At 33.4% G+C, this 21,908-nt stretch overlaps 1 protein-coding gene across 1 annotated transcript in view; it reads left to right on the top strand.

Annotated features, from left to right (window-relative positions):
- ss (aryl hydrocarbon receptor spineless) overlaps positions 1-21,908 on the top strand; it is a gene marked incomplete at its 5' end in the record, with an annotated part of 86,438 nt that overhangs the window by 48,839 nt on the left and 15,691 nt on the right. The window lies entirely within an intron of this gene.

The following is a 21,908-nucleotide window of genomic DNA, read 5'->3' on the forward strand; positions in this document are numbered from 1 at the left end:
ATATGGACTAAATCGGTGTTCAATGAATGCAAGCAAATATATTCAACCAAAAGATGTTTTCTACAATTGATTTACTAATCGCAAAACATACATAGAATCGATCTTGGGAAACAAAAACTGTATAAACGAGAAACTTCTTTAAGCTAGACTCATTGTCTGGTCCTGTCAAACGATCTGAATAAACAAGAAATTCAAATATCACAGTTTCTTGGATTCTCCTTTATCCAGGTTCGACTATATTTTAAAGCTATTCTATTTATCAGATATCTGATCAACCATCAAGATATTTTGTTATATAATTAAAAGTTAACTAAAGGTCAAACGTGCTACTACAGTTACGCAAGAAAGTACGAATTAAATAATTCAACTAATAAAACGCCAATTTAAAGCATTCAAAGCGAGATATCGAGTTTAGAATCGATCCCGCATACCGATTGTATTCAATTACTTATAAATGTGTTTCACGATACGTATTTAATGCTGTCTGAATATTTTATAGCGCTCTACGCTTATTAATAAATGCGCTCGCCTCTCGACGAGATCTCGATTCCGCGGAACGTAATCGATATTATTCCGAATCGATTTTTACGATTGCTTAGATTTGTGATGTCATATGTTTTGTTGAGGTTATGACAACTTTAAGGACTACTGTTTTAATCTCTTATTATTGTGTTTTTTTTAATTATCAAAGGCTTTCAAAATTGAACAAAATAAAAAGTACCAGAAGGCAGCTGAAATTCCCGGTGATAAAGTTGGTATTTTTTGATATAACCAATAACAAGAAGTTCAATTAGAAAAAAATACATGATGTATCAGTTTTAAAATCGTGCTTCAAATTGACAATTACGTTCACTTCAAAACATTTCGCTATTTATTTCTTTTTAATTTTAACATAAAATCTTTTTAAATGTAAAATTCTGGGCAATGTACTTGAAATAACGTTCGGACATGTAACGAATATTAATTAACTTCTAAAATAAAAAGAACAAAGTCGTTTAAAACAATGTAAAACAAACAAATAGAGAAGAGTAAAATAAAGTTGGAAATAATAATTATAAAGTGAATTTTTAATTTTAAAATGATAAAGTAAATTTTTTTATAAAAGTAAAAATAAAGATTTTTTGTGGCCAGTTACATTGGTTCTGAATATTTTTTTAACTATGACTTTGAATAAGGTTGTATTGTACTTTGCTACAATTTAAAATACAAATAAAAAGAAGTTAACTTTGTCTTTACGAGTATTTACTACTATTTAATTAATTAAATTAAAGACACTCTGAATATTTAAATTTAAAGAATTCAAAGACAGATAGCAAGAAGCGATTAAAAAAAAAGGAGATGTAACAAGCGGACAGTAAAACAAATCAATACAAGATATACCTACGGTAATTGGGCGCGTAAATCCAACTCACAAAAAGTATAACCTACCCACTTTGCATACGTCGGCTACCAATTTATACATATATCACTTAGTGAGTTATTAATGCCCTTTATAATTTTATTCTGAACGAGTTCAGAATATAAAAATCAGTGGGGGGCTATTGCTATATGTTTTATTGTACAGTCGGCCACTTAACGTATTGACGACGTGAATTGTAACTCACTTGTCTGTCCGAAAGTACAATCGCGTAGAACACTTTTATAAGTATATTGATGAGTCACTTTTTAATTACTTTTACTTTGTCATAAGTAACAAAAAGTATTAATTTTGAATCTACGAAGCGTAACCGTGTCATCAGGTAATTATTTAGGTATACGACTTTGAAATACAAAAATTCTCCGTTCATCTTTTATTTTATCATTGTTTTAAGTTTTTTTGCACCAGCAATTATTAATGAATCTTAATTAATGTTGTGCAATTATCATTATTCCATTGTTCTTAGGATGTACGCCGATTGATTACATGTACTTCGTATTGATTGTTAGAGTTAGGGTCGATGAGTGTTGGTTCCCATTACCACACGTTTTGTATGCCAAGGTTAACTGATTTGTAATTATAATCAACGACACATATACTACTGAATGACATTTGTTTGCGTCAATTCTTTCACCCTTATAACATACAATGTCTTGACAGTTTTGATTGTGAAAAATTTTAAAAATGTGACATCTTGTAAAATTGCATCAATACATCTTTTACTTGTCTGTATATTTTATTATATTTTTAACACTTTTCTCGTTGATTGTACAATCAAAAATATCGATAATTCTAAGTAAATCGATTGTTGAAGCATCGATTACAACGCACTCGATGCGCGGGGATTTGCGCCGCGGGACGCTGGCCGCATAGGAACTTACCAAAAGAACCTTTAAATACTTCGCGATTTACCGGTAGCTTTTTAATTTATTGTCCTGATGTTTAAAAGGAATTTGTTCGCAAAATTGTTCTCGGGTCACATTGCTACTTGTGTATTTTTTTTTAATTCGTTATTTCCTAGTTAATATTAATAATAATATGATTCTCTATTAAATGCAGTAGGGATTTACTTAAATTTCTTATGTTATGTGTTTTTAAAACTTATTTTGAAGAAACTGTAATAATTTGACATATATTTCTGCTCAGAAATCTTACCAATATATAAATGGTTAAGTTTAGATGGATTGATGGATGTTTGTTAGAACGAATGACTCAACGGATCTCGATGAAATTAGGCACAGATGTAGAACATATTCAGAAAGAACACATAGACATATACTAAGTTTTTTTAATGCCAAGCAGACGAAGTCGACAGCTAGTATAACATAAATTTAATATTTAATCACATCAATACATAGCTGTAAACATTTCCATTCGCATCATTGCCCGGGTTTCGAATTGCCATCAATAAATCTAAGTTAAGTCGGCAAATTAACATAGGATCGATACGAGGCAAGTCTTCCGGGCCGTGCTTAGCCCCGGCTGGTACCAGGGCGGTAGGGGGTGAAAAGAGGGAGAGGGCTGTTGTTTGCTTTACCCAAGTAACGTATAGATACGTTGATATTTTAAGTAATAAAAAATTCATACCACATACCCTTGTTTGGGGAGTTGCGCATTCCATTTTCACTGTTGTTAGATTGTATCATTCGAATTATTCAAGACTAGATGTCGCCCGCGACTTCGTCTGAACTGAATTAATAAAACTTAGTTGTCTGTGTTATTCCAGATTATGTTTTCCATCTTTACCAAATTTTAGCATGATCCGTGTAACCGTTTTAGAGATAACTTACAACAAACATCCATCCTACACATTCGCATGTATAATATTAGTAAGATGAAATAGAGAAACAAAAACTTTATCTAACTGTTGTTGTTTTGTTAAATTAAATAAAAATTTATTTCTTGGTTCTTGGTCTCGAGACAACCAAGATTATTCGTAGTTTCACTGTGTATCCCCATGTAATATCAATTGGACAAAAAAAAAAGAAAATTTGGAATATTGAAAAATAAAATTGAGTCATTTTCCCCCGTTATGAAAAACAAATTAAAAGCTAATTTGGCTTATAGCATGAGTCAGGTTGTCCGCCTCGACGAATACATAATTGAATCTGATAAACAGTCAAAGTTAAAACACCTTTTAGCTTTCTGCGAGTTCATTTTTACGGCAAGATTTTGTATTTGGGAATCCCTTCATAATTGTAATAACACTAGTTATAGCCCACGACTCCGTCCGCGCAATATAATCTTATATATAAAATTCTCGTGTCACAATTTTCGTTCCCATACTCCTCCGAAACGGCTTGACCGATTCTCATGAAATCTTGTGAGCATATTGAGTAGGTCTGAGAATCGGCCAACATCTATTTTTAATCCCGCGCGGACGGAGTCGCGGGCGACAGCTACTATGCATATAAAATTTCATGAAATTCGATCAAGCCGTTTCATAGGAATATGGTAACTAACTAACACGAATTATATACAAAACTAGCTGTCACCCACGACTCCGTTCGTGCAAAATTAACAATTAGATAGCAGCCACATTTCGCTGAACTTTGGCATTGATGTAGAACATAATCTGAAAGAACACATAGGCTATTTATTATTTATTTTTATTTTTTATTTCGCTTGAAAATAGTCGCGGGCAACTATATTCAAGCAAGTTTATTATACTGAACCCTGGCTTATTCGTGTCTATATTTTCCACCCTCTTTTGATTAATTTTCTGATTCACTGACTTTAATAATGTCAAGAAACTTACACGTATTTTAATTACAATATATTTTATATTTTAATCTTTTAAATCAATAATTAATCCATTAATTATAAGTGACGTTTAACTTTCTACTTAACTTGGTAATACGAAAAGTTTTCTAGATTTTTATAACGTTATCTAGATGTAATATTAAATATTTCTAAACTAATAAAAAAGATTTAAGATTAGTTTGTGAACGAGTTAAAGTGAAATTCGTATCACGTAATTTTTATTAAATTAATAATCCTATAAAACATTAGTTTTTAAAAAGAAATTGCGTTCTATTTTTGAATTACATTTTTAGTACCATAATGGATTATATTTATTATCTATGTCACAATTAAAAAAAAAATAGATTGAAAATATCACTGGCCACTTTAATTAATTTCAATATACGTATTTTTTTTATAAATAAAACAAAAAAGCTTTAATTATTTACGTGTCATTCCATGACGAGCAATTTCACTACTATTTCTGTGTAAAAGCGTGGTACTGTAAGCCCCCATTCACACGGGCGCCTTTTAAACGCCCCGTTAAAACGTGGCGTCGACTCTCAAGTGATGAATGCTTTGAAATCACTGTTGATACATTCGTTCAATGCTTAAAATGCAAAACTACGCGATAAAAAGCGTTTCGTTTTAAAACTGCAGCCGTATGAAAAGATACATCTGCATTTGTTATATTTGTACGTTTTAGGCGCGTTAAAAATCGCCCGTGTGAACGGGGGTTAAAGGTTTTTTCTCATAGGTGTACACTATGATGGATTACTAGGCTTATCAGAGACGATTGTTTTTCATAAAACAGTCCGCGCTTGGTAAAAAAAAACCTAATTTGTCACATTGAAAGCTCGCCTTATCGCGTACCAGCGTAATTGTTTTCGAAAACCAAATAAAAAAAACTTCGAATCTGATAATGGAATTAATTTCTCGGGAAAGTCGCATGAGGCGGTAATTTATAAATAATTTAGAACGTTTTATAAACATATTTTAACGTCGATTTAAACACATTAATTTCACGGCGTCATATTAAATTATGCAATTTTTTTTTAGTTTTATGTTCACCTCTATATTATAAGTAACCTGTAAGTCATGGTTAAGTTTAACTTAACATATCACATATTTATAAGTAAATTTTTACTTATACATTGTTAAAGTACCTCATACTTATTACTATTTTATTATTGAATAATATTTATGACATCATAAATTCAACAGTTACTATTCCTACATTATAAGTTACGAGTTCGATAATAACTATCAGAAAACTTCCTTTAACTTTTTTATAAAATACTAGAAGTAGCCTGTGACTTTGTCAACGCGGATTTAAAAAAATCTAGTAATAAATATAGCCAGAGCATCAGTGGCCCAGGGGTGAAGCATGCAACCTGCACATATCTGAGAAGCAATTCAAAGATATGTGTGAAGTCAACCAACCCGCACTTGGCTAGCGTGGTTGACTATGGCCTAGTCACCCCTAACTTAGGGTAGGCTCTGAGTCCCTCGGTGGGGACGTATAGTGAGATGATGATGATGATGAAATATAGCCTATCGTTTTCCAACAGTGAGCCTTTTCAAATCGGTTCAATAGTATCGGAGCCTATTTAATGCAAAGATACAGTCAAATATTTCCTTTCTATATTATTAGTAGGTATAGATTTCAACGGGATCTCCTAATATTTAATAATGAAAGTTGTTCAGAATAGTTGACTAGTTATTCTAACATAAAGTACTCGATAGCTACATATCTAAGTAGTCTGCTATTCATCCATACATCCAAACATTTTCATTTATATTACCCTTTAAATTTAAGAAATCGGTATGCCACGTAAAGTTAATAAACGTAGTCTTAAGTAGGGCTGAAGTGTGGCTCTAGCAATTATCGCCACATTCGAGTACGCCCACGTAATTTTATATTAAATCGCGCTCGAAACCGGTACGAACCGGTTAACGAGCAGAGGTAAAACAGCCCGTAAACTTAGCGCGATAAAGGACCGCTCACACGATTACGTACGCATGTATAGACACAGCGTAGGGCGGTATACAGGGTGTTGACGGTTCAAGACGGTATTAAATGACACATTAATTTTGCTCGGATCGATTACCTCTCGATACCAATACATACGATTTTTAATGAAAAAAGGCATAGGAGACTAGGAATGATATGTCAATGCACTACGTGGATTAATAAAAAAAAATAGTTTTCCTTACATTGTACTCCATTACAGCATATTGGTGTTTGGCAAAATTATTAGTTTTGTCAACTTTTTTTTCAATTTTATAAAATTACATTTCCTTATTGTGATATGCAACTTTTTACCTCTTTTAAAATAAACAATGTTTACTATATCAGGATTTTTATTTAATTGTTATAATTAACTTGGTATAAAATGAAACACTCTTTATAACATTGGGCGGTAAACGAATCCGCCCGCCGTAAGCTTTGCAATTATAAATTATAAATACGCTTCTGTTAACATAACTAGTCCACGTCGACCGCGTCGAGTATTCCTTAGCCTTCTTTCTTTAAATACATATTACTTTGTGACGTGAAAATATAAGCTAGTTTTTTTATGTATAGACAAAGGTTTAATTTTTATATTTGTGTTTAACTGAATTCAATTTATTTCTAAAATATACTTTTTTTATATCATAAGGTGGCAAACGAGCGAGCTGCCACCTGAAATCGCTGATTTAGCGAAGTGACCGTTGCCCATAGACACACGCAGTTTCATATGCGTTGCCTACCTTTCATCGACGGAGGAGAGGATGCACAGAAAGAAAATATATTCCCTTTCCATGCATCCTCTCATCCGGAAAGTCCACTTCCACTTCCCATCCTTTCCTTATGAGAAAAAGGTGGGAAGGGAAAGTGGACTAAATTAGGCCTCCGGGACGCAACGATCTACTTTAACCTAAATCTTTTTTAATCTTCTAGGTATGTCTTCAACAATTGTATAAGCTTAATTGCGTTTACATAAAGTGAGTATTGGTAGTAAAATTTACGTATTTTAGAAGTTTAATCAAAATATATCTCTATTTTCAAGTTTGTATAAACATGTATACACTAGCTGTCGCCCGTAACTCCGTGCACGAGAAATAAAAAAAAATAGTAGCCTATGTATGTATATGCCAAATTTCAGCGGGATCCGTTCTGGAGATACCTTCAAACAAACATCCAAACATTCGCATTTATAATATTAGTAAGATAGTATCATGCAATAATAAAAATTATATAAAACTGTCTTCAAGAAAGAAGCTATAAAAATAAATAGCTGCTTCCATAATGAAAAATCATAGTCATAAAACTGCATATCGTAAAAATATCCTTTTCAAACTTCGCGTCCAATGGGGTGCGCATAAAAAAGCTACCCTTAAAGAAGGGGAGCATTATGTACCGGGCAAATTACGTAGGGTAGTTTGTAAAATTCGCCGGCTCCTCGGAAGGGGGCGCAGGGTGGAAGGGGGTGGCAACAACCCTTAATGGCGGAATCGCGTGACAGAATTTCGGCAGTGACCCGACTTAGCCCGTGAAAGTGAAAATATTTATACAGAGTTGCTATATAGCTGCATTTACTGCATTTGAATATTTGTTTTCTAGTAATTCTACTTCAGTGGAAATGTACAATCATAAACAATTTAACGAAATAACTACATTTAGTATTCATGAAGTTTCTACAGCGCAGCGGTTATTCAAATATATTTTCTGAAACCGAATGAAAAGGTGTTGCGTTCGAAATTTAAAAAATGAAATAAATTCACACAATATTATTATTTTTTAATTGCAAAAAGTGAACATAAACTAACTAGTAAGTCTAAAAAAATATAATATTTTATTTGGATCCTAATTAATTTTTTATCATCCTTTAATGGAAATAATAGGACGTCGGTGGCTCAGGACTCAAGCACTTGACTTGCAATCTGCAGGTCCTGGGTTCGAAAACCGCCATGTACCAATGTGCTTTTCGATTTCCGATTTACATATGTACATTTATCTCACGTTCTTACGGTGAAAGAAAACATCGTGATGCAACCTGCATATATCTGAGAAATTCAAAGATATGTGTGAAGTCAACCAACCCGCACTTGGCCAGTGTGGTTGACTATGGCCTAGTCACCCCTAACTTAGGAGCCCCTGGGTGGGGACGTATAGTGAGCTGATGATGAATAGAAATAAATTTGATGAAATGCCTTATTACATAATTTCAAATATTATAAAATCTTTATTGGCGTATCATCTCTATGTGATGTCTCACTGCGCCATGTTTATGTCTAAGGAAAATTTTATTATAACCAAATCGTGGACAATATTTTCTAACAGAACTTGTTTGTGTACATACTTATGGAAACCAGAATATATATATACTATGCATTTTAAATAAGAATGTTTTTAACGCGCCTTATTGTGTTATCGTAAGTCTAAAATGAAAGAAATAAGAGATTTTTTAAATATTTATTTCATAATTTTATTTCATAAAATCTGACGTGCATTTTCTGTTGGAGTTTATTATCTGCTGAGATGTGCACTGGCTGGTTTTAATTTTTATAAAACTGTACATCTGTCATACGTAGAATAATTTATTGTTTTTCATGAATAAATTTTCTCAAGTAAAACAAAAAAAAATTTCCCAAATAAATATTTGTATTCATTATATTGTCATGTGGAAGATCGAAAATAAACGCACACGTAATTTCCTATCCTTATTTACTTACCATGTTTTTTTTTTCAATTAAACCACGTCTATTACACCAGGAGTTCATGAAAATCGTAAAAGTTTGTTAATGTAATTAATATTTTTTTTCAACTTAGGAAAAGCCGCTGCTCCTTCGGATTAAGCAATAACGGACCCAGCCCTAGGGCGCTGGCTTGACATAATATTTTTATTAGGACATATTAATGTAATTTACGTCCGACCGAGTTTAATGAGTTTATGTTAATTAGCATAAAAAGTACACCATGTATGTATGCCCTAATTAATTATGCTATACTGATGTTACAATTTAACAGTAATAAACCTTATATACTGAAAAATCTAGACAGGCTGAAATATTCTAATGATCGTAAGGTTAAATAAAAACAGATTTAACCTGAATCATCGAATGGATACTATTTTCGCATGTATGTGTACATTTAAATGTAACAGCCTGTAGCCTAAACGAGTGAACTGATTTTGACGAATGAAATCTCATTAGATTCGTAATATTCAGCCAAGTGTCAGTAGGTATTTTTTTTTTAATTTCATGGGTTTTCGAGACCAAAATCCCTATTTAAAATATATTGTTATCACTGTTTTATAAATGATAATGAAAGGGATGACGATATGTTTTATATAGAGATTTTGATCTCGGAAAACCAACGGTGAGCCATAAAAAATAATTGTTAATTAAACATAGCTTCATTCCACAGCCCTAATTACATATTTTATATGTAATTAGGGTTGTGCATTTTCCTAGTATCGGTGTAGCTTTGTATAAAGCAAGCCATGACTTATGTAGGATTTATGGTAATTTTCATACAAACCATAATAATAACCTCGCTGGTTGATTTGATTAGGTTAATGCTACAAATTCATTTAATAAATTAAATGTAACATAATATTTTACCAAATCATTTTACTTAGATTATTTACAATAATTACTGGACATTTAAGCGTCGGTGGCTCCGGGGTTGCAGCTCTTCACTTGTAATCTGCAGGTCTTGGGTTCGAATTCCGCTATACCCAATGTGTTTTTCGATTTACACATATACATTTGTCCGACTTTTTACGATGGAGGAAAATATCGCGATGCAACCTGCACATATCAGTAAATAAACTTCGAGAAAAAGGAATCGACGTGGCTCGCCTCCCATCACGTTGCGTCTCCCGAAGGAGAAAAGTGGATTGCGAATCTTCGTTTGGCCACACCAAATGGAGGTCCATGGTCTCTGCCTACCTCTCTAAGTTAGAGTGTGTTGTTCCCTTAGTTACATAGTTATTAACTTATTCACCCTACTATTAAGGCATTAATTAAATAAAAATAAATTTACCATAATAGTACATTAGTTGATTCCATAAATGTCATTTAAGGCGTGAAAATATCGATATATTAATAATCTAATCCATATCAATTGATAAATCTTGTTTATAAATACAAAGTTAATTGTTTTAATTGGATGTTTCTAACATTTAATTAATACTAAATGCATTAGAAACCCTTACAGCTCAATTTATAACTTCAAGTTTAAATACTAATTAAGTTTACGACAACTAAGCACCTGTTTGATAACTTGTAGGCCTTAGGCAACATCTTTGTTGAGTATTTAACTAGATTTTAATCTATATCTGTACATAATAAAGTTGGAATGTCTGTATGTAAAAAATCATACTTCGCACACGTAATGAAAATTGCTGATAACGATATTTTTTTTTAAAATTTTAGTCAGCCTGTCTATATGTCTGTTTGCAAAGCCATATTTGTTCCTGGTAATCTCTTAAATCATTTCTATTAATGAAATTATTATAATCACAAATTTTAAATCTTACTAACATTATGCGAATGTTTGGATGGATGGATAGACGTTTGTCAGGTGTCTCCGTAACGTCTCAACGGATCATGATAAAATTTTATACCCATCTTACTAATATTATTAATGCGAATGTTTATATGTGCTTGGCTGGATGGATGTTTGTTTAAAGGTATCTCCAAAACGACTTAACGGATCTCGATAAAATTTCGCATACATGTAGAGCATAGTCTGAAAGAACACATAGGCTACTAATTATGTTTTTTAAACTGCGCACAGACGGAGTCGCGGGCGACATGTAAAGTTTTTTTTTATTATAAATTCTCCTCGGACGGAGCCATGGCGACAGCTAGCCATAAGTTAATTAATGAAGGAAAACATGTGAAAAGCAAGTTATCTGATATAATCAATGTATGGCAGTGGGCCGTCACGCTCCGTAATCACTTGATGATGAAGTTAACAGCCGTGAGACATCCAATGAAAGTAATTTGATGGATGCTTTCTTGTTCTATGTTACAGGTAAGGTACAAGGAGTTTAATATTATTAAAATTAAAAAAAAAATTATGCGAATCAATCTTTAGGGAAATAAACAGCAAAATATTCTGACTAATATTATGAATGCAAAAGTTTAGATAGATATGTTTATTTGAAAGTATCTTGAGAATGGTTGTATGGACCTCTGAATGAAATTTGGTATAGATGTAGAATATAGTCTGGAACAACACATAGACTACTATTTTTTTTATAACGCGAGGACGGAGTCGCCAGCGGCATCTAGTCCAAAATTAAATATAAAAAATTCGGTTTAACTTTTCCTTTAAGTTTGTTAAAAATGAATAACTATTTTGTATTTATAATAAAATGAAAAGTGATATGATTACCAGCTCTTAGTTATTTTACTAATATAATAAATGCGAACGTTTGATGGTTGTTTGTCAGAAGGTATATCCAAACCGGCTCAAAGAATCTCGATAATATTTGCCACAAATGTAGAACACAGTCTGGAAAACATCGGCTACTATTTTTTTAGCGCGAACGGAGTTTTTTCTTCAAGCAGACCAGTATTTTTTATAGAAAATAATTATTAAACAAAAGCTATTTTTATTGCAGCTAAAAAGTGCATTATAATTGCGTAATTATCGGGCAAACAGCATCGCTCGCATAGTTTCTCTTAAGCCGCGTCTTGCTTTCTAACATAATTATCGTATGCCGGCCAAGTTATGCCAGATGTATCCATCCGATCGTCGTCGCTAAAGAAAAAAAAATCGAAAGTCGACAACGAGAAAAACATACATACCACAATTGTCATTCGTATGGTAACAAGACAGATGTATGATTTACTAGCTGTCGCCTAAGACTCTGTACGTGGGGAATTAAAAAAAAATAGTTAGCGTACGTGTTTTGCAGGCTATGTTCTACATCTTTTTTTTTTTCTGTTCCTCCAACGCATCGGGACGGGACCACGGGCACGCTTTCGCTCTCGTCCGCGGCCCCGTCTGCGCCAGCTGCCGAGGCAGCTCCCTCTCGGGGGGGAGGCAACCCTCAGTCGCCGGTGATGGACTCCCCCGATGTTCTACATCTATCCCAAATTTCATCAAGATCTGTTCAGCCGTTTTGGAGATACCTTTCTTTATACTAAAGCAGCTGCCGCCCGTGACTATTTCCGCGAGGAATTAAAAAAACTTAATAAGCCTCTGTGTTCTTTTAGACTATGTTCTACATCTACGCCAAATGTCAGCGAGGTTCGTTCAGCTGTTTCGGAGATACATTCACACAAACATTCACATTTATAATATTAGTAAGATGTGTGGGAAGTGCGAGAGGACTAGATTTAAAGATATTGTGTTCACGTATTGATTTTAAAAACAATTTATAATTCTGTAAGCATACGGATCATTGAACTAAATCGACTTAAAAGGAGCTAAAGTGATATACAGCTAGATATATGGAGCTGGTTCGCGAGGCGTGCGCGGGCGCAGTCGATCACAATCGCATTCAAATGAGCTGCGCCCGAATTTATGACTCCCTTGGCGGATGAGTGAGACGTACGTCTAAACACAGAATTATGCAGAGATATAGAACTGGCAATCATTTTAATTCCTTTCTTGCTTTTTGTCATAAAAAACTTGTTAATAAAAAAGCTTGTGATAATAACTTTGCAAAATTACAAAACTTAATTTTAACAGAACGTCATACACTGGTCACTATTCATGTATCTATAGCTGTTGCCCGCGACTCCGTACGCGCGGGTAAAAAAAAAGATAGTTGACGATTAGACCTACTAAATATGCATATAAAATTTCATAAAATTCAGTCAAACCCTTTCGGAATATGGTAACTAACATTGTGATACGAGAATTTTTATATTAAAGATTATTTTTAAGACAGTTGTCCTAGTACCGAAAAAAAATGTGTAATCTGATTTTGAGCATTGTCACTTCTGTTAGAATGATAAGTCTACGTAACTCACCTTATTCCACATTAACCTGGTAGCGTTACACTATAACTAATGATTTTAATTAACAACCAGCACCTTATTGTCGCATCTCAGTACTAATGGTAAGAATAAGCTCTGACAGAAATTGTAACATTACTTATAATTGTATGGATGAACTAGCTGACGCCCGCGACTCCGTCTGCGCGGAACAAAAAAAACTTAATTAGTAGACTATGTGTTCTTCCAGACTATGTTCTACATGTGTGCTAAATTTCAACGGGATCCGTACGGCCGTTCTGGATATGCCTTCAAACAAACATCCATCCATCCAAACATTCGCATTTATAATATTAGTAAGATCAAGATGATGATGTCCACACTTTGATGTATGTTACAGAGTATAATATCTTAGTCTTATCTTACTAATATTATAAATACGAATATTTAGATGGATGGATGGATAGAAGCTATCTCCAGAACGGCTGCATGGATCTCGATGATACCTGGCATAGATAAAATATAGCCCGATAGAACATATAGGCTACTGATTATTTTTTCTTTAATTCTGCACAGACGGAGTCGCGGGCTACAGGTAGTTTTACCATAGCTCTCAAAGTCTGGATTTGATTCTCTAGCCTTGTTAACTAGAGACTTAGAAAATAACACAAGTATTTCTATTGATTAAGAAACAATCTTTTGATTTTCGAACCGAGTATTCATACCGAGTACATCGGACCAAGAGGTGACAATTTCTATGTTGTCTTAACGAAGTAACACTAAAGGTCATAGTAAAATAGCTAAGCTATGTGTTTTTACAGAAGGGGAATAACATGAGAATATTAATAACGATAATTATAATTGCACCTGTATCAGTTAAATGCTGTTCAAAAACAAATCATTGATTAAAAACAAAGAGTGAAAACAGAAACAAAAGAAAGGTGTATCGCAGTAAAACAAGCGCAAGTCTTCGGAGTCACGACCGCGGTCAGACACGCTTCGATATTAGTGACAAAATGTTTTTACGCCTCGACTCTCGCCACCGACTTGTTTTATTACCTCTGTTTTGTTTTAATACCTTTACTTTGTTTTAACTTTATGGAGTTTTAATTAAGTTTTAATTTTATCTTACAGCTCCTGTTGTTTAATTGAATGGATTTTTCCTTCGAAATCCGGACGATCGGTTTCGAGAGAAATATCGCTTGTATAAAAATACGAACGGATTGTTGCCCGGTTTAAAATAAAATGATAGGGAATCAGTTCAGGAATTCGGAAACTCGTTAATTGGTATACGTTTGATGATAACAAAGTCAAGATGCAATATTCGAACATCCTGTGTACATGTTTTTAATTTAGCGAATTAATTAATTCGTGAAGCTGTAATGCGCCTGATGGTAATGTCATACATTTTTAGAAGCACGTCATGTCGTGTTAAGAGTAAGTTACGTTTCCCATGTATTTATTTTATTTTTTAAAAACTATAAGGCGGTCAAAAGGTCAATTGTTCGATGTTATAAAGTCAACAAGCAATAACTCTTTTAAACTATAAATTTTGAAAGAAACGAAAGGTGTACATTAATCTGAATAATGTATTCGAAATGATGGAAAATATTAAAGTTTAACTCCAAATTTCTCATAAACGTTTATCAAATTATCGATAACTTTTTCGGTTATTATTATCATAATAATACAATTTCGATACCAATTAGGAAGTTGAACACAAAATGTCGCATCACTATTCATAATTCCATCTCCAAAATAATATTGTAAACGACTCATGTTCGTGCTGAATCTTCATATTTCTTTCTTAATAGTAAACGCGATTATTGCCACTTCGAAGATAGTCCTGTGTGATACACATACTAAATATCACATATTTAAATCATCATCAGCTCACTATACGTCCCCAGTGAGGGGCTCGGAGCCTACCTTAAGTTAGGGGTGACTAGGCAACTACGCTGGCCCCGTGCGGGTTGACTTCACACATGTCTTTGAATTTCTTCTTAGATATGTGCAGGTTGCATCACGATGTTTTCGTTGTAAGAACGTCGGAAAAATGTATGTAAATTGGAAATCGAAACACACCAATGTGTTTTTCCGTCGAATCCCGCTATATACCAATGTATATAGCGGGATTCGAACAGAGAACCTACAAATTGCAATACAAGCTTAACCCCTGAGCCATCAACTACGTTTTATTATTAACTTTTAATGAAATATTAAGTAGACTTTTGCAGACTTGCTACAGAGTAAACAATGTAGTCACTGTAGGAGGTCGATTTTCGAAAACATTTTTTTATTTAAATGTCTTTAGAAATAGTGATGTACTATAAACAATATCGATAATTGTCATATCATTTACATTTTCCTTTTGTGTACACGTAACTATTTTTCCGTTGTATTTGCACGCTTTATGCATTCGTATTTAACATGTTTATTACTTTTATAATTACAGAATTAATTAATGTTGCCACTAATAATATAATCGTGTGCGTTTCTTTGTAAAACTGAACAAAAATGCGCAAACTTTTATGTCTACTGTAATTATCAATCGGTTAAAATTAACAAGCGTTTCTAATAGTCGATGCATCGATATCATAAAAGTGAAAAGATATTTCTAGTATTGTGTTTTTTATTAACATATGTCACGCACAGAGACAAGATTCCTCAGTGTAGCTGACGGAAGTGATTGTTAAGCTATATTTAGACATTTAACCCGGAATCATACATTCAGCTATCGCTTCAGAGAGTTTATCGTATCTCTAAGTGAAGGCAAAATCAGTTTTCGAGTATTTTTTTAGGGTTCCGTACCTCATAGGAAAAAACGAAACCCTTATAGCATCACTTTGTTGTCCGTCCGTCCGTCCTTTTTTTTCAAAAACGCGGGAAGCTATCAAGCTAGAATTTATTTATATTTCAAAATACTAAGGACATTTTAGCAATATTACTTAACAAATGTACTAGATATGAAAGGCCGATATGCATTTGAAATTTAATATAGTTGCATATTACTTCAACAGATTAAAAAAAAAAGGTAAGAAGAGAATTAAAGCAAAGCTACATTTTACTAACCACAATTGAAACAACGTACTTTAAATAGTCTTTGACACATGTTAAATGTCAATTATATCGATATACGTCGTATCGATTATTAATTTTGCGGTCAACCCTAGTTAAAGCGTTTGTCAACTGTTGACGGACATATAGATCTTATGGTTAATTATTGTATTCAACACGTCATTATAATTAGTTTAGTAAGATGTTTCAGTAAAATCCGACTGCTAAAACTGTGGACTTAGAAAAATTTAAGATGTTTTAAATGTTTTTTATGTCAGTACTTTCAACGCTTAATTTCAAATATAGGCAAAATGCCAGCTTACCGAAACATTATTTTTCGTTAATGACACCTAATTAGATGTCAGACATCGCAAAGGCCAGCTGCGAAGCGGGAACTTTAAATAACGGCGAAATTTAAAAAAGCGCAGGAACTCAAAGAATAATTAAAATTAGCAATTAGGATTGCATTCAGCACCGGGCGTCGTAAAATGACGTTGATAGCTGCAACCGGTTTGCACCGGAAGTAACCGGATCTTCGGCAGTACTAAATTGGCTACGGACATTCATTTTAATAAAACGCAATTAATTTCGAAACAAAAATTAAGTACAGATATTGAATATTGACATTTTCGACTCGTCTATTACTCTACGGTGAATAACAATTGGAAATCATAAAAACTGAAAAAATAATTTCATAATAAAATCATAATAATACTTATTGTCGGATCAATTAATTTTAGGCAATCCGCTGCTTGTTTGCCCTCTTATCCTATAAAAAAAAAAGACTAAATCTTGTCAAAGTCTTAGCCTTGTATGGTTCATAGACTAGACATAAAACAAGTACAATCAGCGGGACGTGCAACGAACGTTGCAAGCCCAGAGCGTTGCGGGACAATTTACGAGGCGTACGGGCAATCAATGAGCGAGATATTTTGACGTTCCATTACACCGGCCGACATCTTCATACCTCGCTGCGGGTTATTTATGTTGACTGTACCTAGAGGCTGTGGAGGTCCGGACCTTGTTTGTGATCTTTTGTTTATTTGGTTTTCTAAGATCATTATGCATTATTTTGTGCTGTGAAATTCAACACGAATATTATAGCTTGCTTTTTCTCCGTTGATAGAATATGTAGGCATAAGTAAGAGATATGAGAATTTTACAACTACAAAACAAGGAACAGATTTTAGTGACGCACTTTACGTGGTTACGTCTAGTCACTATTGTTTTGAGATTCCAATTCTAATTGCAATTCCATTGCATTTTGAAGGTTTTTACCACTTAACCGTTGCTAAAAAGGTTACCATCGTTCACCAAATAAGTGTAATACAATAAGTAGCAAAACAATCGTAACGCTATCGTGGGATCATTAAGCCATTAAAGCGCATAATTAAAGCCGTTTGGGACCGCTGGTTGTGGAATCGCAGCGACATCGCGCCAAAGAAATTGCACCTGCACGCGCCATTATCGATTACAATCGTTCAATCGATTATAATCGTAATTGATCGAGCACACGAGTGTACTTCGGGGTTCCGTACGGAATTTTAAAAATATACGAAATAAGTAATGTGATAGACGACTAAAAATTTATAGGTAGATCCATCAATATACTGGAATCGATATAAAAATAAATAATCGATATATCGATCTATAATCACTAGGTAGATAAACTTTAATAGAATAAGACACTCGTCTAACCAATATTATAAAAGCGAATGTTTTAATGGATGGATGTTAGAAGGTATCTCCAGAACGGTTCAAAGGATCTCGCTGAAATTTGGCATATATGTAGAAAATAGCCTGGAAGAAGACGCAGACCACTAATCAAGTTTCCTTAATACCGCGCGGACGGAGTTGCGGATGCAGCTAGTTTTATATAAAGCAGAAAACGCAGACTGTGGAAGACTATAATAAGTGACAGACGACAAATGCATTTTTCCTTTGATACTGCAGATATAGATAATGAGGGTTCAAGCACTGAATAACTTTTCTTAGAACCTACACAGGAAGATATGTTTCTTTCTCAATTATTGTTATTTACTAAAGAATTATGCTAGTATGGAACCCTAATCGTTTATTCTTCGCAGAAAATTTTCCTATACTCGTATGTATCAATTGAAATCTAATTCGAACAATCTATGTTAATAGACGAAAGTTACAATTAACTTTAACCGTATCGTATCGTATAAAAATCTATAAATCGGTCGTTCTCTATGCCCTTGTTCTAAATGGACATTGATAAGAAATCATTGCTTGAATATTTTGCAAGCAACAATTGACTTATCTTACTAATATTATAAATGTGAATGTTTGTTTGAAGCTATCTAAAACGGCTACACTTTTTTTTTGGAAATATTAGCAGATTTTTTTTAATTTACTAATATTTCTTCTACCATTCCAACTAAGCTCTAGGCTTGTGCTAGGATATGGTTTACGACAATAGTCGAATGGCGGGATTCGAACCCCCGATCTCGTGATCGGGAATCAGCACCCTAAACCATTAGGCTATTGACGCTTAATTTGGCATAGATGTAGAACATATTCGGGATCAACACACAAGCTACTAATTAAGTTAATTACTAATTAAGTGGGGGTCGACAGCTAGTAACCATATAAATTCCTTATAACCTGCATTTGGAAGGCACATCACGTACCTAAATGACGATTTAAAAGAACAACATACAAATAAAACAGCAAACAGCAACGCTACCCGATACATTGACAAAGAGCATTTAAAAGGTCCACTGAGGTTTTGAAAAAAGACAAAAAGTATATGTGGTGCTACCTCGTGCAGCAGGAGTACATCAGATAGAGAATGGTTTTAATTGAGCTACACCAGTCTTTCTGATTTATGAGATGGCCCCGCCAAAAGTTATTTTCATTTCGCGCCTGACGCTTGTGACATACGGTCAAGTAATTTTGGTAACAAATGTGAACATTTTTAAAAGAAAAACATAACTACTAACTATAGAAATCCTTGAAATTGAACCTTTAAATTAATATATATTTAAAGGAGATGCTGGTAGAATACGAAAAAAAGGCACGAGGCGGGTAAAATTGTATGGTCTTAGGTCTAGTTTTAGCAATACTAGAATTTATTAAGAGCTGTAACAGAGTCCAACAAAGCTATCTAACCAGATGAGCGTAAGTTAAACTAAATTATGATAACATACTAGCGCCCCCTGTCAATATCAAAAAAGTTTCAATGTCTTTATTGTACTATAGCTGTCCTGTGATTTATTTTTATGTTATTTCTTATACCTATGTAGATCTTACATATTTTCGAACAGAACTAACCGAGGTAGCAACGTCTCTCTTATAGTCCGAGACAAGTTTGTAGCACTATAACTCAAGCGATCTGCTTGCAATCCTTGACGTCCGTGTGTATATCCAAAGATCTTCACAGCTGATACAAGTCTGGCATCCAGTCTCCTTTACAGTTTGTTTTATGTTTCATTTTAACGCACGCCCGGAGTATTGCCCCATCTTGATTGAATTTTCATCACCTAAGGCGTGTGATCGTGCATCATAACATCGATTCCTATTTATTTTGCGATATTAAAATCGATTTGGATCGATTTAGTCATTTTCTTATCTTTCGAAATACATTTTACTCAAGTAACTTACTTTATATTACAATTTTTTTAAAACAAGAGAACCCTAAATAATAATTAATACCTTTAACCTTAGGGGATGGGCATAGGTAACAATAATTAAACATTTATGTCATGGAAACCCAAGCAACGCTTGGCGCGAGTACTTAGTATGCAGACAATGTTCAACTGTTATCTACATAACCTTTATAAATTTATAATAGTATTCATATCCAACACGAAGTCAAACAAAAACTTTACGCCTAGTCAAAAAGAAAAGGCATTCTCGAAGAAATATGTATATAAGGAAAAGAAATATTACTTATAATTTCTTTTACACAAAACTTAGTTGAACTTAATTTCTACATCTGCATGCACTACTGCATTCGTATAATTCACCGCGCAGTTGTAAGCAGATGTTTTTTTTTTAAATTTATTAAATAAATTTAACTCTAATGGATAGTACAATCAGGGTAAAAGACCTTAGGTAGTTTTCAAATTAATTAATAAATCGTCGACATTTTTTAAATTAAAATTTAAAACTTGACAACTTAAATATATTACACTAGTTGACGCTCGTGACACTGTCTGCGCACATTTATAAAAAATAATTAATACTCTATGTGTCCTTCCAGTCAACGTTCTACGTATATGCCAAATTTCAGCGAGATCTATACAGCCTTTCTGGAGATGCCTTTTCTATTCTAATTCTACTAAGACACCTTCAAAACGCTATGTAAATAAGGCTCAAAATAATATCTAACTAAAACCTTGTTTTCAAATACGTTCTATTAATCGAATACGGATGTCAGTATAATTAGTGCAAGCGACTATCGTCTTTAAGGTGATGGATGTTTACCTTGACTGTACATACAATAATCGTAAAGTTTGCAGTAAATACTATTCCGCTGTATTGTAACTTCTTGACATTATTGCTTTTGTAAATTTTAACATGAAAAAGTTGGTACACAGCAATAAACAGCTCGTCTAATTTCTCTTTTGTTATTTACGAACATGTTTGTAGACGCATAAAATGTCATCGAATTTATAAAAGGAATTAAATAATTATTTCTACATTTAATTATTTGTTCATTTATCTTTTTTTTTAATATATGTGTGCGGCAAATTCTGATGATACTCGGTAACTTATAATGGAGCTTCAGAGAATATGGTAAAGAAGGGCGAAAAGTTTGAATAACAACAATGTTTTTGTCATTGTGTAGACGTTATAGCTTCGACGGTGCAATGCATTCCGGGTTAAACTTCTAGCTTACTAATATTATATATGCCAATGTTTAAATGGATGTTTACTAGAAGATATCTCTAGAAAGGCTGCATGTATCTCACTGAAAATTTGGCGTAGAACATATCCTGGAAGAACAAAGACGACCAATTAAGTTTTTTTTTTAATTACGCGCAGACGGTGTCGCTGGTGTCGGCTAGTATATTCATATTAAATAGTTGAGTCAATATATTCGATTAGACATTAACAAATAGTGTGTCCTTATTTCAAGAAATATAAAGCATCGGTACAAAGGTTTAACTTGTGTTAACGATTCTCTTTTTGTTTGGTCGAGGCGTGACCCGACTGAGACTTCTGTGGTTCGCGTTCGGCTTACACTGATATACAATTATTATTAAAAAAAACATTGTTTTTGAAAATTTATCACGCTTGTTCTAACTAAATTATATAGTAATGTTTTATCTCCAACTATCACTAATTAAGAAAGCCAGACAATATTGTAACTTATAAGTCTTTTTTTTTAAAGTAATTTCAAACGGCGATAATCAATTTAACACGAATTATTTTGACAAAGTTAAAAAAATGTTATAACTTTTATATTTAATGGATATAAATTTTTAGTATCCATGTAAACCGAGCATGTAGTACGTACGGTGTGAAATCAACAACGTGATAAGCTAACGACCGTTTCTTCTGCGGGATTCCTCTCGTCCGCGCCGTATCAATTAAATGGACCGCTGCAATCTCGCCGCGAATACACCAACGTTCAACTTTTTTAATTAATGTCTTTTTAAAACATCCACTACGTGCGCTAGTCTGCACCTAATCAAACGTAAACCAGTTGCATTAAATGTTAATGATGTGAACAAGTCACTTGGTGTTTGGATGTTTAAGTACAGGTAGTTTTGTT

Source organism: Papilio xuthus, unplaced genomic scaffold (assembly GCF_000836235.2).
Source record: "Papilio xuthus unplaced genomic scaffold, Pxut_1.1 DF827714.1, whole genome shotgun sequence".
Taxonomy (NCBI): Eukaryota; Metazoa; Arthropoda; class Insecta; order Lepidoptera; family Papilionidae; genus Papilio; species Papilio xuthus.